General features: G+C 44.8%; 1 protein-coding gene across 2 annotated transcripts in view; it reads left to right on the plus strand.

Annotated features, from left to right (window-relative positions):
* Positions 1-15,228, plus strand: part of Elmo1 (engulfment and cell motility 1) — a 517,917-nt gene that overhangs the window by 36,276 nt on the left and 466,413 nt on the right. Inside the window, exon 1 of one of the 2 annotated variants that reach the window (XM_038333243.1) lies at positions 14,541-14,669. The exons of the other annotated variant lie outside the window; for it this stretch is intronic. The gene's annotated coding sequence lies outside the window, so the exon portion shown is untranslated. Of the gene's footprint in view, positions 1-14,540; positions 14,670-15,228 lie in introns of those variants that run through there. 2 annotated transcript variants of the gene reach the window in all.

Raw genomic sequence — 15,228 nt, forward strand, 5'->3', positions numbered from 1 at the left:
ATGTTTTAAATAAACACTGATTGGCCAGTAGTCAGGCAGGAAGTATAGGTGGGACAACCAGACAGGAAGTAGAGGCAGGTCAATGAGAACAGGAGAATTCTGGGAAGGAGGAAGCCAAGTTCTGCCCAGACACAGAAGAAGGAAGATGTGACCTGCCTTGCTGAAAAAGGTACTGAGCCATGTGGCTAACATATACAAGAATAATGGGCTAGTATAAGTTATAAGAGTTAATAAGGAGCCTGAGCTAATTGGCTAAACAGTGTTTTAATGAATACAGTTTCTGTGTGATTATTTCGGCTAAACAGTGTTTTAATGAATATAGTTTCTGTGTGATTATTTTGGGGCTAAGCTAGCCAGGCAGCCAGGGCAAAAAGCAGGCCCTCATGTTACAGTGTGTCATTTGAGGTCTCATATATGCTCAAACTATGCCCAGTGGGACAGTTCATTGCCTGTTGCTTGTAGATCAGCTCCTTCTCCAGCACTGTGCCTGTCTGCTTGCTGCCATGTTTCCTGCCATGATGATAATGGACTAAACTTCTGAAACTGTAAGCCAGTCCCAGTGAAATGTTTTCCTTTATAAACATTGTTGTGGTCATGGTGTCTCTTCACAGCAATAGAGACCCAGACTAAGACAGTGGTCCAGGGATGCCAGAGTCACTCTGGAGTCAGAAGTTCACATGCCTGTCCAGTTGTGCAGGCCGGAAATGCTGCTTGCAGCTGGTCTCCTCTAGAGAGGAAACGGTCAGTTGGTGACTGTGTGCTTTTCTGCTCTAGTCTTGGAGACACATGAGTCCCTGCCCAAACACCCTATATGTTAGGAAAGACTCAGATGTCAGCTATCACTGTGACAGCTTACGCAAACTGATCAATTCTGTAAGGGGGAGGGTTAATTTAGTTCACAGTTTAGAGGCTTAAGACCATGGGATGAAGAAGTGTGCCAGCTCGCTGTGGTTGAGAATCCAAGAGGAAGGAAGGAAGGGGAGGGGCTGAACCAATATCCTCTTCAAAGCTGGGTCTCCAGGTAACTAACTTCTTTCCATAAAGTCCCACCTCCTGAAGACTAGATACCCCTCATGGTGCCATGTCTGAAGCTTCTATTATAGGCCATTAGGGGTCAGATAATATCCAGAGAGCTGTGGTTGCTAAGGTAAGTTTAGTAAGAGAAGGAATTATTAGCAATTCTTCTTAAAGGGAAAGGCCTGAAAAATGCCAGCACCTTGTAAAATCAAAAGCATTCTTGAAATAGGATAGAAACAAAAACAATATCTGCAGTTGCTTTTTTCTTAAAAAAAAAAAACTCTTTCTACACAAGTATTCATAAGTAGTTCAGTACTATGGCTTTTTTTTGGTGGCAAACCATGGTATAAATAAAGTTTTGTCTACTAAAGTACTTATTTTTTTAAATTATAAAAACTATAATTTATTTAAAAATATTTCACAATCTGAAACTTTGTACAGAAGACAGGGGAAGTGGCATTATGTGGTTGGTACTGAGGTGAAGCCTTCCTCAGTGCCTAAATGGGTCCCACAAACACCTGGGACCCCAAGAAGGGAGTTTACTGGAAGCCACTCCGTGGATCGATCCATCCATCCCTTTGGTGCAATGGTTCTCAACCTTCCTCATGCTGTGGTGACCCCAAACAAAAAATCATTTTAGATGCTACTTCTTAACAGTAATTTTGTTATGTTATGAATCATGATCTAAATATCTATTATGCGACCCTTGTGAAAGGGTTATTCAGTCCCCAAAGGGGTCATAACCCACAGGTTGAGAACCATTGCTTTTGTGATTTTCTTCTGGAAAGGAGGAGGAGACAAATCTAGGCATGCAGAGAGAAACTAGCAAGACGCAGACCAAGTTGGACATACAGAATGGAGGAGAGCTAAAAAGCCACATGGCAGAACATAGATTAATAGAAACTTGTTAATTTGAGTTATGAGAGCTAGTTGGGAACAAGCCTAAGCTAAAGGCCAAGCTTTCATAATTAATAAGAAGTCTCCATGTTGCTATTTGGGAGCTGGTGGCCCCAAAACAAAGTCTGACTACATATCACCACTCCCAGTATCAGGAGCATTCTAGCATCCATGGCTGTTTTCACAGCAGTGTGCCGCGTGCTGGGGATGAGAGGCAGTGTTCTGACAAATGTTTTGCATAAATATTTTTCATAATTACCAGAAGAAAGAGGAACATATTAGCAACCAGATAAGGGAAAATATGTTCATTTATTTCACAAATGAATATAAGTTCTCTCAGTATACCCATGTCATTCTGAATAATACCACCCCCCCCCCCCCCCAGTAAAAACATTTCTTTGCATGGAAAGAGACTCTGAAATATAACTGAGAAACTGGCCCCGCAGAGCATAGAACACATTGCCTCTCTCTTGTTTAACACACTTAAAGGGAAGAGCAGAAAAGCAGCACCTTATTTAAAGAATGTTGAGGTTGAAAAGCATAAGAATGCTAATTTTTTCTCCACTGTCATTTTCTACCTTTTCGTCTCAACAATCCCCAGTGCCCACTTGTTCCTGGAAAAGAAAGCGTGCCGCTGGTTTTCTTTTAAACAAGGAATTCTGTGTGTATGGAAAGCAGAGGGGAACCAGTGACTGGTGGAAGAAAAGATCTTGCTCACAGAGGTGTGTGGGACAGGGTGTTTATTAGCAAGTCAGTGCACTCGTTGGATTTCCCACTTAGAGCATTAGTGAAATGCGATTTCTGCATCTTGGTAATTGTTTCTTAAAACAGCTTTCTAAAGCCAGCCAAACACTCCTGCTCACTTCCTGTTTGGCAGCTGGGGTTCTATTATGAAAATGGTGGAGTGGGAGTCTCAGGTCTTGAGCAGAACACAGGCACAGACCCGGCATCCTCTGCTCTCTTGTGTACTGCCCTCAGCATCCAAGCAGGTATTAGGCTCAGGAAGTACACCCTTGGCTCATTGGGCTAAAAACTCTCTCACTCAAGGTTTCATTGTATTTTCTTGTTTCTATTGACATAATGACCACTACTTTTCAGTCTTCTTCCCCTGGGACGAAGAGGATTGGAATGGAGTGGGGACTAGGGAAGGGAGAGCATGGTAGGGAGGATGAGGGGAAGGAGAGCACAGTAGGAAGGTAGGACAAGGGGAGGGAGGGCACAGTAGGGAGGAAGGACAAAGGGAGGGAGGGCACAGTACTTACTTGGTCTCACTATGTGGCTCTTGGAACTTGCTAGGTAGACCTCATTGGCATCAAACACACAAAGATCACCTACCTCTGCCTAGGATTACAAGGCTAGGATAAAAACACCCCTGCACACAGCAACATAAGTATTTTTAATTAAAATAATAGCAGAGTGTGACTTTTTATATCACATAATCTGGAAGTTTGGATATTAGAAGAATTCTGAAAGCAGCGCAAACCTTGATCCTGCAGAGTCTGCTGAGCTCAGCATGAGCCTGAGTAACCCAGCAGCAGAAGGCTGCTCCAGGATAGGTCAGCACAGCAGGGACATCAGCCATTGGTAGAGAACTCCAGTGTGCTGGTTGAGTCAGCTTTTCTCAGTGACTTCAGAGGCAACTGTCCTGGCGTTTTACTGATATATACGAATAATCCTGAAACTCAGTGGCTTCTAAAAACAACCATGTTAATTTTTGTTTTATTATCTATTTGATTTATGCTTTCTGGAGATGAGGTCTCGTGTAGCCGAGGCTGGCCTCATGCTTTCTTTGTAACTGAAGATGACCTCGATCTCTGGATTCTTTGCCTCCTTCATACTAGGATTACATATATGAGCCATCATACCCAGCAACAGCAGTTTGATTTTGCCCCTGAAACTGTATTCTGAGCAGGACTGGGGGAGCCTGCCTTGTCTGTGCTTACATGGAGTTGACCGGGTGACCCAGTGGAGCCTTTTGGAAAGCTCTTCTCCCAGTGTCAGGAGATCAGGCAGCTTAGAAACGCCCTGCACTGGAGGATTTCTCTGCCTTCCCGGCATCCCGGTCTGCTGCTCATGCTTTTATTGCTTCTGTAGTTTTGCTTTTATAAAAAACTATGAAGTTGCAATCAGATTTACCGTAGATTTTGCAGACTGCTGCCTTTCTTCAGAAATAGGTGTGTGAGTTTATGATGTGTTTTTGTCCTAGCTTGATAGCTTCCTTTCTCTTGCTCAGTACCATTTCATTGTGTGCAGGTACCACAGTTTACCTGTTCATCTTTTCAGAAGCACTTGGTTGCTTCTGAGTTTGGTAAATTACGGATAAGGCTGCTGTAAATATTTGCATACACACACACACACACACACGCACGCACGCACGCATGCACACACATACACACACGCACACACACACCATATGAGAGTGGGGAAAAGGGGGAGAAAAAGAGAAAGATATCCCTTAAGCCCAAATTTTGCAATGCTTACATTTTACACACATTTTTCAAGACCGGGAAAGTTTCATTTCATAATATAATCAACCAGATTATGGGTTTAACTAGTGTTTTATCCATTTTTACCTATACCCCATTTTTACCTAGACCCTGTCTATATTTGAGTTTGTAGTTCAATAAAATTTTATTGTTTGTGTGTTCTTAAGTACAGACCTAATCAAGATTCTGAACTGTTTTTAGGCCACAAAGAAACTCCCTGGAGCTACCACTTTAGAACCCATACTCCCTAACTGCAGCCCTTATCCTTGGTGACTGGCAGCATGGCATACGCTTGAAAAAACTGTCTTTGGAGTCACTCAGTCAATTTTGTTCATCGTTTGTAGGAAATTTATTGATTATTCTTCTTTTTTAACTTCTGACATTTTTCAGTCTCCTCTCTGGTTCGCCTGTAAACACGGAGCTTTCCCCGCTTAGAAGTGAGTTATTAAGAAGTTCTAATCGGCATATATTTTAAACAGAACCTGACATGCAGTTATTAGTGTTAATGCAGCAGATAGACGAAGCTGAGATTATTATGTGATAGGGAACTTTTACAAGGTTCATTAGCAAATCCCTGTAAAGAATGACCCACTTTAGCTCACTTAAAGTGTAATTCAATTTACCAAAACATAATGCGCAAATAAATTTTTTTTAGAGGGAATAGCAATTTGTATTCACTAACTAGCAAATGATAATGTGGTTTAAAAACTAGAAAAATAAGAGTGTATAAATGAGCTGGCAGCGGAGAAGGCAGCATTGGGACGACGAAGGCGCTGTTGTGAGTTTTGCAGTATGAAATTCATAAAGTCATCATGCTGTAGACAAATAAGATGTGTAGGATATCAGGAATATGCCAACTGTTGAGGACTCAGAGGGCACAGCAATGTACATGAGAAGCCAACATGACATGGCTTTGAAGAGAAAGAGTGACCCACTGTGCTTCAAGGCTGGACCACACATGCCCGTTCTTCAGCCAGTGGCTTGTATGATGTAACTGTTTACCTGGAAGGCAAAGTTGGTGCCAGGAAGTTGTTTAGTTCAATTGTCAAAAACTAGTTTATTCTGGAGTGCTAGAATGTCGTTTTTCAACCTTAGTGCTATTTATGCTTTGGGCCAGATAATTCTTTTGGATGAGCATGCGAGTTTCTGTCAGTGTGAAAAATAGCTAAGGAATTCCAATTAGGAAAAATGTATTTTGGCTCCTGGTTTAGCGGTGCCTGCCTATGAGTGGCTGGCACCATTTGTTTTTCAGCTGTGGCAGTGTAGAGCATCACTGTGGGCAGTGTGTGGCAGAGTAGGGCTGCTCATCTCAGGAAGCAGGGACTTCAGCTGGCACCTGGTTGGCCTCCTTCTTCTAGGTTGTTCTTACTATGCCTCCAGCCTGTAAGGTGATGGGACCCAGTGCACAGTGAGTCTTAACCCCAAGGTTATCTCAAATGCCAGTTGCCTCTGGTAACATATTCACAGGGACCCCAAAAGTGTGCTTTAGTAACCTCTTATGGACCTTTCTGTCTAGTCAAGCTGATATTTAAGGTTAGCCATTGTAGGGGGAACTGTTTGCGTTATTGGGCGATTATCAACATTGCTGGCCAATATGTACTGCTTCCCACCAGCGCCTCTGCTCGAGTTATGATGAGTAAGATGTCTACATGCTATTTTACTGTTTCCTCATTATTACTGCATCATCATTTTGTCTTCTTTGAAGGACTTTTTAAATCTCATACTCACCCATGCATTTTAAACACACAGAAAATTAAACAGAATAACTTTTGTTTTATTTTCTTTCCGTGGAATGTCGCCGCTTTACTCCTTTGTGTCCCTCGTTGTCTGGTCACACTGACTTTGGCGTCTCATCAAACAGACCTGTTTGTGCAGAGAGGGTGGGGCATCACAGCAGAGAAAAAAGACGAAGTACTTAGGCAGCACGGATTTCTCGCCTTTCACAAGAAGAAATATTTTTAATTTTTATTGTATGAATGTTTTTCCTGCATGCGTGTATATATACTGAGTGTGTGCCTGGTGCCCATGGAAGCCAAAAAGAAGAGTGTTGGATGCTCTGGGAAGCAGAATTAAGGGCTGTTGTAAGCCACCGTGTGGGTAGTGGGAACCAAACCTGATCCTCATCAAGAACAGCAGGTACTCTTAACTGCTGAGCCATCTCTCCAGTCCTCTTTCCCAGTTGTTTTCCATACAGGCAGCCAGGGAGGGCACCCTGGTGCTTGCATGAATGGAGGGATGAGCCCTAAAAAGCAACGGGTGAAGGAGCCGGTCCTGAAGACTGGTTGAGAATACACACCTTCAAGCCAATCCACAACCTCTCTGCAGCTTGTGATTTCCTCATTCCTGCCTGCAGCTGTAGCAGACTGGAATCGCCGATAAGAGAACAAAGGATTGACATTTTCCTGGGGAGGATGGACCCTAGCTGCTCCCCAGGCCGGCCTCCTTAAGTCTACCTTCTCGGAGGCCAGCTGTTGGAACTTTCCTGGCTGGAGCTAGCAGAACACTTAGTTTCCTCTGTAAAGCTTCTGGAATATTGGCAGCCGGTCTGCATTCAAACTGCCACGCCACCAGTTCCCCACCTTCACGGCTCCTTAAGGACGGCCGTCATCCCAGCAGGTCTTCTACTTGATTGCAGTGCCCTGGGCACACATGCGTGCTGCATTGCTTTATGGTAGCCACAGCTGCGAAATACAGGAATACAGTGCCTAGGAGGCAGCATTTGTGATCCTGTGCACTTTATCTCATCTTAGATATTTGTGTCAGTCCAGGAAAACTGAAAGCATTTTTGTTTTACTTGAAAGACCTGCTTTTCTTGAGTTTCTATGTGATTTGGAAGAGTGACTGCCCATAAGCAGGCCTTTCTCACAGCTAACTAACCTTTGTGGCCTTAGTTTTGTGCTAAATGATGGGTATGAACCGTGTGCACGTTTTATCAAGCTTAAAAGTATTTCTTGCTGAAAAATACTTCCCTTCTGGATTTTTAAAGCCCACTGCACACAGGTCTGCTGGAGAGTTCCATGTGTTGCTTCTTCAATTCGTGTATTGAGCAGACATCTGTGGGTGACCTATGCTAGGCAGCATACTGTCACAGAGAGACCCTGTCCTCACCAACTCCCTGCAGACAGATGCTGCAGTCACTGGAGAGAAGAGAGCTACCAGGCAGAGAGGAAGAACTGAATAACTAGTCTGGGGAAATTGGAACGGCTTCCAATTGGAGGCACTCCCCTGCTGTATTTCGAATAATGCCTGTGGCTGTGACCCACAGGGTGGGGGCAGGGTGAGGCCTGTCGCGGGAGGGAGGAGACTGCTGGGAGAGGCTGTTAGAGGCAGAGGGAACAATCTGTGGGAATGACAGGAGTCAGCTGACTTAGGAAAGAAACTGTGTCTTACTGGTTTTTGGTGCTCCTTTATTCTTAGGTATTCAGAATGGCCATGCCTTATTCTTGGGGGAGATTCATCGCAATAGACTCTCATCATATCTCTCAGAATGATACTCTTTCAAACCATGTCCCTGCCCAGCTGGTGGATCCATTACCATTGCTTCATTGATCAGGCCCCAGTGATGTTTCTTCAGGGAACTTTGGTCAGCGAAGGCTTTCTTCCGGCATATATCATGGCGCTGGAACGCTCAGCGAGGCCTCCTGGTCTTGTGCCATTTATTTTTTATACAGAAAAAAAGGGGGGAGGGGCAAAAGACATAGCCAAGCAATAATTAAAAAAAAAAAAAACCCTGCAGCTGCAATCAACTTAGAACTTAGTATTTAAGTTGTCATTCCAAATCCAAGGAAAAGTATGTGAGAAAGGGCCCAGAGAGCGTTTGGGACTGGGGTTCCTTCTTTTCCTAATGAGGTTGAAAACACAGCTAGCCTTCCACAGCAGAGGCCCTGGGCCTCACAGGTGGGCGTGCTGAAGTATGCATTGCATTATCAGGACCTCTGCAGAAACCATCTGGGAGATTGGTATTTACTAGGTTGTTACTTCCAGAAACAAAGGCAACCTCTGAAAGGATTCTCTTCCTGCCAAAGTTGTCATTATTGGTGGGAACCCTTGGGATGTGCTTGCAAGCCAAGGGGAAGGCTAAGAGCAAAAGTGAGAGAGCAGGGAAAGGAGCCTGTGGGAGCCTGAAACACCATTGAGGTCTTCATGTACCAGTAGCAGGAAGCCGAGAGCCACCCAGCTTAGCGATGAGTCTGGGGATCTGGCTGCTTTTCATGTTAGAGAAATCAGCGCTCAAACAATATCACATGTACACCTTTACAGTGTTAGAGTAGTTTTCTTGCCAAGAACATTGCTTCTGATCTGTTTTGCCCCCACCTTCCTTCTGGCCTCCAGACCCCTGGTAATTACCCTTTCTGACTCTGTAGTTTTGTCTTCTCTAGAATGCCAGAAATTCAGAAGTGTACAGCATGCAGCTTTCTCAAACTGGCTTTCTGTTCCACAGTATATTTGTCTGTCTGCCTATAGAAGGACGTGTTGGTGGCTCTTCTGGTTTGGGGCATTTGTGTTAGAAGCATCAGTGTATAGTTGTTTTTTTATTGTTTTGTTTTGTGGACATACACTTTCAACTCACTTGGGTAAGTACCTCAGAGCACAATTGCTGGGTTGTGCTATACCGTATTTATTATGTAAGATGCCAGACTGTCTTCCAGCATGTCTTTATCATTCCCCGCTGCTTCTTTCATTTTCGTCTGGCAACCTTAGATATAATTTGTGGAAGAACGCGGGTGGTGCTTAATGTGTAGTAGCCTGGTCCGAAATACTGAGTGAGCAAAGGTTCGAGTGTCGGTTGCTATACAGTTCTCTGTTGCTCACTGAGCCAGAAGTCCAGGGCACGTTCATCAAGTAACTGAAGGATGTCATCATAGAACTAACCCTTTCCTTCCCTTCCCTTCCCTTCCCTTCCCTTCCCTTCCCTTCCCTTCCCTTCCCTTCCCTTCCCTTCCCTTCCCTTTCCTTCCCTTCCCTTCCCTTCCCTTCCCTTTTCTTTCCTTTCCTTTCCCTCTGTCCCCCCAATGGAAACATGAATGTTTAGCACAGGCATCATATCTTCATGTACTTAATACCAAGGAAATACCAGTAGACTCCTTCTTACTCTGTGCCTTTAATAGGGCAAGTGGAATCCACCACCCAGAATTCCTCAGCAGTGATCCTGTGATGCTCTACTCCCTCTGAATGGATCTTAAGGTCATTCTAGCTGTATAGAGGACAGTCAACATTTTTTTAAAAAGAATCTTTCTAACATCTGTTCATGGTTTCTGCCTATGAAGATGTTAGCCTATATTCTGCTGCTATAATGAAATCCCTGAGATGATCAGCTAGAGAGAAGGAAGATTTATTTGGTTCATAGGGTTAGAGGTTTCAGTTCATGATTAGTTGGCTCTGCTTTGGGGGCCATGGTTAAAACAGTTATCTTATAGCATTGAGCATGTTGTAGATCTGCCTGCCCACCTCATGGCATGGGGAAGTCAAAACAAAATCTAGGAGACAAGGAGAGATAGGTAATACATCTGCCTTCCTCACACTATGGTTATTAAAGATTTCATCAATGTATGGTCCTTTTTGAGGACGTCTCAGCTCCAAATGACAGCAAAGATTATTCTCACCAACAGCCAGGCCTCCTATTTTCACCAGGGCAGTATTGCAGAGGTAAAATATGTTTCTCGCACCCTCCTCCAGCTTCATATTAGCAGTTCCTATAACAAGAGGCAGGCTAATAAAGGAGAGACATTCAGAGTGTTTTACTGTGAGCTTAGGCGATGACATGGAGACGCAGGCCAGCCTGCATCCACAAATAGGTTCGAGGACAGACTGTTAAGTTTTGGTGGATGGGGAGAGTTCAAGAGGACACTGAGATGTACTGTTGGAGAATACAGAGTTTATTAGAAGAGTTGCTAACACCAAGGACAGAGAGGCAACTGCATGGCGGTGTGTGTGTGTGAGTGTGTGTGTGTGTGTGTGTGTGTGTGTGTGTGTGTGCGCGCGCGCACGTGCTCAGTGGTAGGGGTGCTCCAGCACTCAGCTTGACTGGGGTCTCTGATGAGAGAAATAGCCTATATGGCAAAGGTGGGGAGACTGTTCTTACAGCTTCGCGAGAATCCTGAAGGTTTCACAGTCAGAGTCCCCGTAGTCCGACCTTCTGATTCCCAGGCTGAAGGGGAGAATGGAGTTGGGGAGCAGGATGTATCTGACGTTTGATGTTAACTCACTTCTCACGTGAGAAATCCTGGCACCGGGATAGTCTATTAGCAAGGGACTCCCAGTTGTCTCAGTAGCTTCTGTAAGGGGGAAGGCTGCTGCAGATACTGCGACTCTAGCAGATTCTAACCCCAGCAGTGGACGGCCTGTGGACTGTGATTGAATATAGAGTGTGATCTAACTGTGGTGAGCTGGGAGACTTCACAAGCTAGCTTGTGGCACTCTCTAGCTTCAGGCCCTTCCTGAAACATCGAGAAGCACCCCTCACTGGAGGTTACCTGACTTGCTTCTGGGGGGATCTGAAAATCATTTCTAAGTTTTATGACCCATTTCAGGAGGCAATGATGAGGAATGGGTGTGAGTGGCCTTCCTGTTTCTGCTGTGCCAATTTGGGGGCAGTGTGTTCAGAAACCCATTACCTTGAGATTCAGACATGAGTTTAGGTGTCCCGACAGGATGTATGCAGATAACACAGGCTAGGGGTCTTGATCAGGTTCATTTTCTCAGCAAGATAAAGAATTCACTCACTCTGCACTCACAGAGAAGAGGACCTTCTGCCAAGCCAGAAAAATCCAGACTCTTCTCCAGGGCAGAGTCTTTTTAAGTCTCTGAAGAGTTTTCCTTCCCTCAGTGTGGGTCAGTTTGAAGAGATAGGGAATGATGGTTGTTGGCCCACAAAAGCTGTGTTACCTGTCACGATGGTGCCTTGAACTTGTTGAGCCAGTCAAGCCTGCTGGTTGGGGACAAAGCAAACAGGGAAGGTGTTAGCTCCCAAACCTGGGACAAAGGACTGGAATGTCTGTTAACATTTCAAAGTGGACTCTGGCCTTCAGGTTCTTCCAGCATCCCACCCCCTGCAGTCCCTACGACCTATTTCAGGGGCCTCCTTGCTGGCATATCCCTCTACTGTAATCTCCAGCCCTGGAACCCCAGCTCCTCCGGTTCCTACATAACTCTGTCATTTTGACTACACCAGTGTCTTGGTCCAGGCCACTTCTATTGGTTGGCGGCTCCTCTCTTGCTCTCCCTCCCCCTCTTTCTCCTCCCATGACCCAGACCAGTCTGGCCTTGTTCACTCTGGACTCTCCCAGATGTATGTGCCTCTTCCCCTTTCTGTTTTCTCCCTCATATCTACAATAAACCTTCTCTTCCATTTTACCTAGGAACAGCTATGTCTTTCTTATTTCTTTTGTTCGTTCAACAAGCTTTTTTGTCTCAAGTCAAGAAAGCGAGGAAGAAGCTGGCCATTTTTATTACCTATCTATGGCTCTATCCTTCTAAGTCTGCCTAGCAGGGAATATGACTAACTCCGAGCCTCTCACCGAGGGATAGAGAGAGCTAGACTCTGGTTTTCCACCGCTTACTGGACATGCTTGCTCTCGCATCTTCAGCCCACAGGGCTCCTTGATTTCCTCTGGATGAGATGATTGTGACTCCCGCTACAGATACAGCATCTGAGTAGATGGAAGTTCCTTTCTCTGCTGAACCTTCTGGATAAGGGGACACCAGGGCTTTGGTTCCTCTTCTAAGTCCTTGGCAAAACATTTATGAGCCTTTTCTTGAGAATTTCACCCTTTTAAGCCCAGCTTGAAAGAAACATTTCGTTGATCTATTCCCGGAGGAATATTTGCTTAGCGCCTGTAAAATGGCGTGGCAGTGAGGTCTGATGAGTCCTGTGCTGAAACCTAACAAAGCCTAGGTTTGTCTTCTGCCCTAAAAGCAGAGGACTCTGTGCCATCTTTGCGGTGGTTTAAATCATAGTTTTTCCTTGACAAGGGGTTGGTCTGGAAAGCCAGATAAGGAGTTGGACTGAGATTGGCGTGCTGGTCGCCAAAGTCACAGACTTGCTCCTTCCTGGCCTGTTGAAAGGGATCTTATCCATTGTCCTCGAGTGTTGTCAGGGGTGGTTTTTGATGTCTTCCTTCCTTTCCTGGTTCGCTTGTATGTTTGTGGGAAGTCTGCAGACTTTCCAAATGAGCATTCTATATTTGATGTAGTACTTAATTTGTGCTAGCAGATGCCCGAGGCTTTAAAAACATATTTTAGTTAAAATGCCTTGTAACTGGCATTTATGCCCCCAAGTGATTTTTATGAACTTTTAGAAATAGGTAAACACATGAAAATAAAAATAAAAGGAGATGTTGTGCTTCCTAAGGGTGACTAGGCTGCTGCGTGGAGCAGCAGCTTTTTCTCTTTGGAGCCGACCCCAGTGGCTTCATGGCTTGTTTACATAGCATCTGTGATGTATGGGCAATATACGAATAGTCATTCGTATTTTATCACAGGAGCATGCTGGTTTCCCTGGCTCACTGGAGGCACATTCAAGTAAAGAATCTTGCTGACTGACAGCGAAAGGGCCTAAGAACTCAAGGAGCGTATGCTTTGTGAGGTTCTTTGCTCTTCCCACCGACAGCACCTGACACACCATGAAGTTGACTGTTACCCCATTTTGCTGTGGAAGGCAGTGACACACTAAATATGCGCCATATTAAATAGCTAGGGAGTTTGTCACTAAATCAATAGCTTTGCTTCTGTACAATTACTTGACATTCTTCACGTGGTGCAGGGGAGGGAATTAGCAAGTTTTGGAACACATATTCTGTGCCAAATAACCTGCAGATTTGCATTTCAGCTTCCGGAGGACTCTGGGAGGAAGGGATTCATGCTGGTATGTGGCGGTGTATGGCTGGAGGGACGTTAGTATCCCCATGTCTGTCACAGCAGATTGAGGACTGAGAACTGGAGAATGAGCATCCTTGCAGGGTTTGTCACCATCGCATGAGCGTGTTTGAGAAGTGGTACCACAGATGACTTGAGCAACAGTGCGTTAGGTCTCTTTGTGAATTTGCAAAATTCCCATCTAAACAGCTGCTTGCAGTTCCAGGTGGAACAGTGTGACTGTTTGAATGTAATTGCCCCCAGAAGCTCATCGGGAATGGCACTGTTGAGAAGTGTGGCTTTGTTGCAGTAGGTATGGCCTTGTTGGAGGAATTATGCCACTGTGGAAGTGGACTTTGAAGCCTCATATATGCTCAAGCAGTTCACTTCCTGTTGCCTGGTTATGAAGATGTAGGTCTCGGCTCCAGCACCATGTCTGCCTGCATGCAGCCATGCTGCAGCATGGTAATAATGGATCAAACCTCTGAAAATGTTTTTTTCCTTTATAAGAGTTGCTGTGGTTATAATGTCTCTTCATAGCAATAGAACCCCTAGGACAGACAGTCTCAAATTATCTGAAAGGGTGGTGACCAGAGGACAGAAGACCCTTCCTTCCCCCTTTTTTACACACTTGCCTAGTGGCTAACATGCAAATGCAGTCATCCTTCAGTGTCAGGGGATTGGTTCCAAGAGCCCCTCAGATAGCGAATGTCTTGGATGCGCAAATGCCTGCCTAGAAATCGTGCAGAATTTGCATGTAACCTATGCATACCCTCTGGGACTCTTTAAATCATCTCTACATGACTTGTAAAACCTAATGCAATGCAAATACTATGTAAATAGTTGTTATACTGTATAATTTAGAGAGTGATGATGGGATTTTTTTTTTTAAAGTTCAGCACAGCCACAGTCTTTACCTCAAATATTATGATCACTAGTTGATTGAGTAAGTGGGAGTGGAGCCCATGGATGAGGAAGCTGCTGTACTGGGCTTCCCCTCTGCTTGGGCAGAATGGGCATTAGGTATTAAGTGGAGGAGGAGCCTCTTGAATGTGAGTTGGGGCCCTGGAGGTTTTCCCACAGGAGCTCTTGACCTAAAAGCATTTATGTGGGATTCAGATTGATAGACAGGAAAATCACAGCCCTCTGGGGATATTCCCTCACCCTAACAGTTTGCTGAGTGAGTTAAATACAGGACGTGATACCAGCTCTCATTATCAGTTGCAGGCAGACTCTGGAGAGGGGACCAAAGCAGGAGCCAGAACCTGGAACACCAACTAGGTCTAAGGAACGTCCTGGTTGGGAGAACACACTCAGTTCAACACTGAAGATCTTTGTTCAGCCAAGACATAGGATTGTGTATCCTAACCAGAGATTGCCATTACAGGCCTTCAGATAAACATTTGGCTTGTGTTGGTGAGTGTACTTCATGACACATGTTAGAACAGTTCCTTGCCCTGCGAGCCTGTGGTGTTTAGGAGCTAGCCCTCCTGTGCTCATTAGGGATGAGGCTGAGACCTTACACATGAGTGCACACCCGTTAATCAGGCCTAGCAGAGACTCAGCTTAGAGGCACAATTGTCTGCACATAGTGACATTTTGACCAATGACAGTGCATATGTATCAGTGACCCTGTAAGATAATAACGGTGCTGAAAAATTCCTGTTGCCCAGTAACACTGTAGTCTAGGTCATAGTCCTGTGAAATATACATTTGCTTTTGATGTTGCTGTTAACAGACTGCCGTATCAAAGTACTTTAAGAATAAACTATGTTCTTAGTTAAAGTATTTACTATAGGATATTTTATCTTATCTTGTGTGTGTGTGTGTGTGTGTGTGTGTGTCTGTGCACGTGCGAGTGCATACATGTGTACATGCAAGTGTGCAGGAGCTCATAGAGGTCAGAAGAGGACATTAGATCCCTGGAACAGGAGTTTCAGGTGCTTGGGAGCTACCATGTGGATGTTGGGTACCA

The sequence above is a fragment of the Arvicola amphibius genome, chromosome 6, assembly GCF_903992535.2.
Source record: "Arvicola amphibius chromosome 6, mArvAmp1.2, whole genome shotgun sequence".
NCBI classification, from domain to species: domain Eukaryota; kingdom Metazoa; phylum Chordata; class Mammalia; order Rodentia; family Cricetidae; genus Arvicola; species Arvicola amphibius.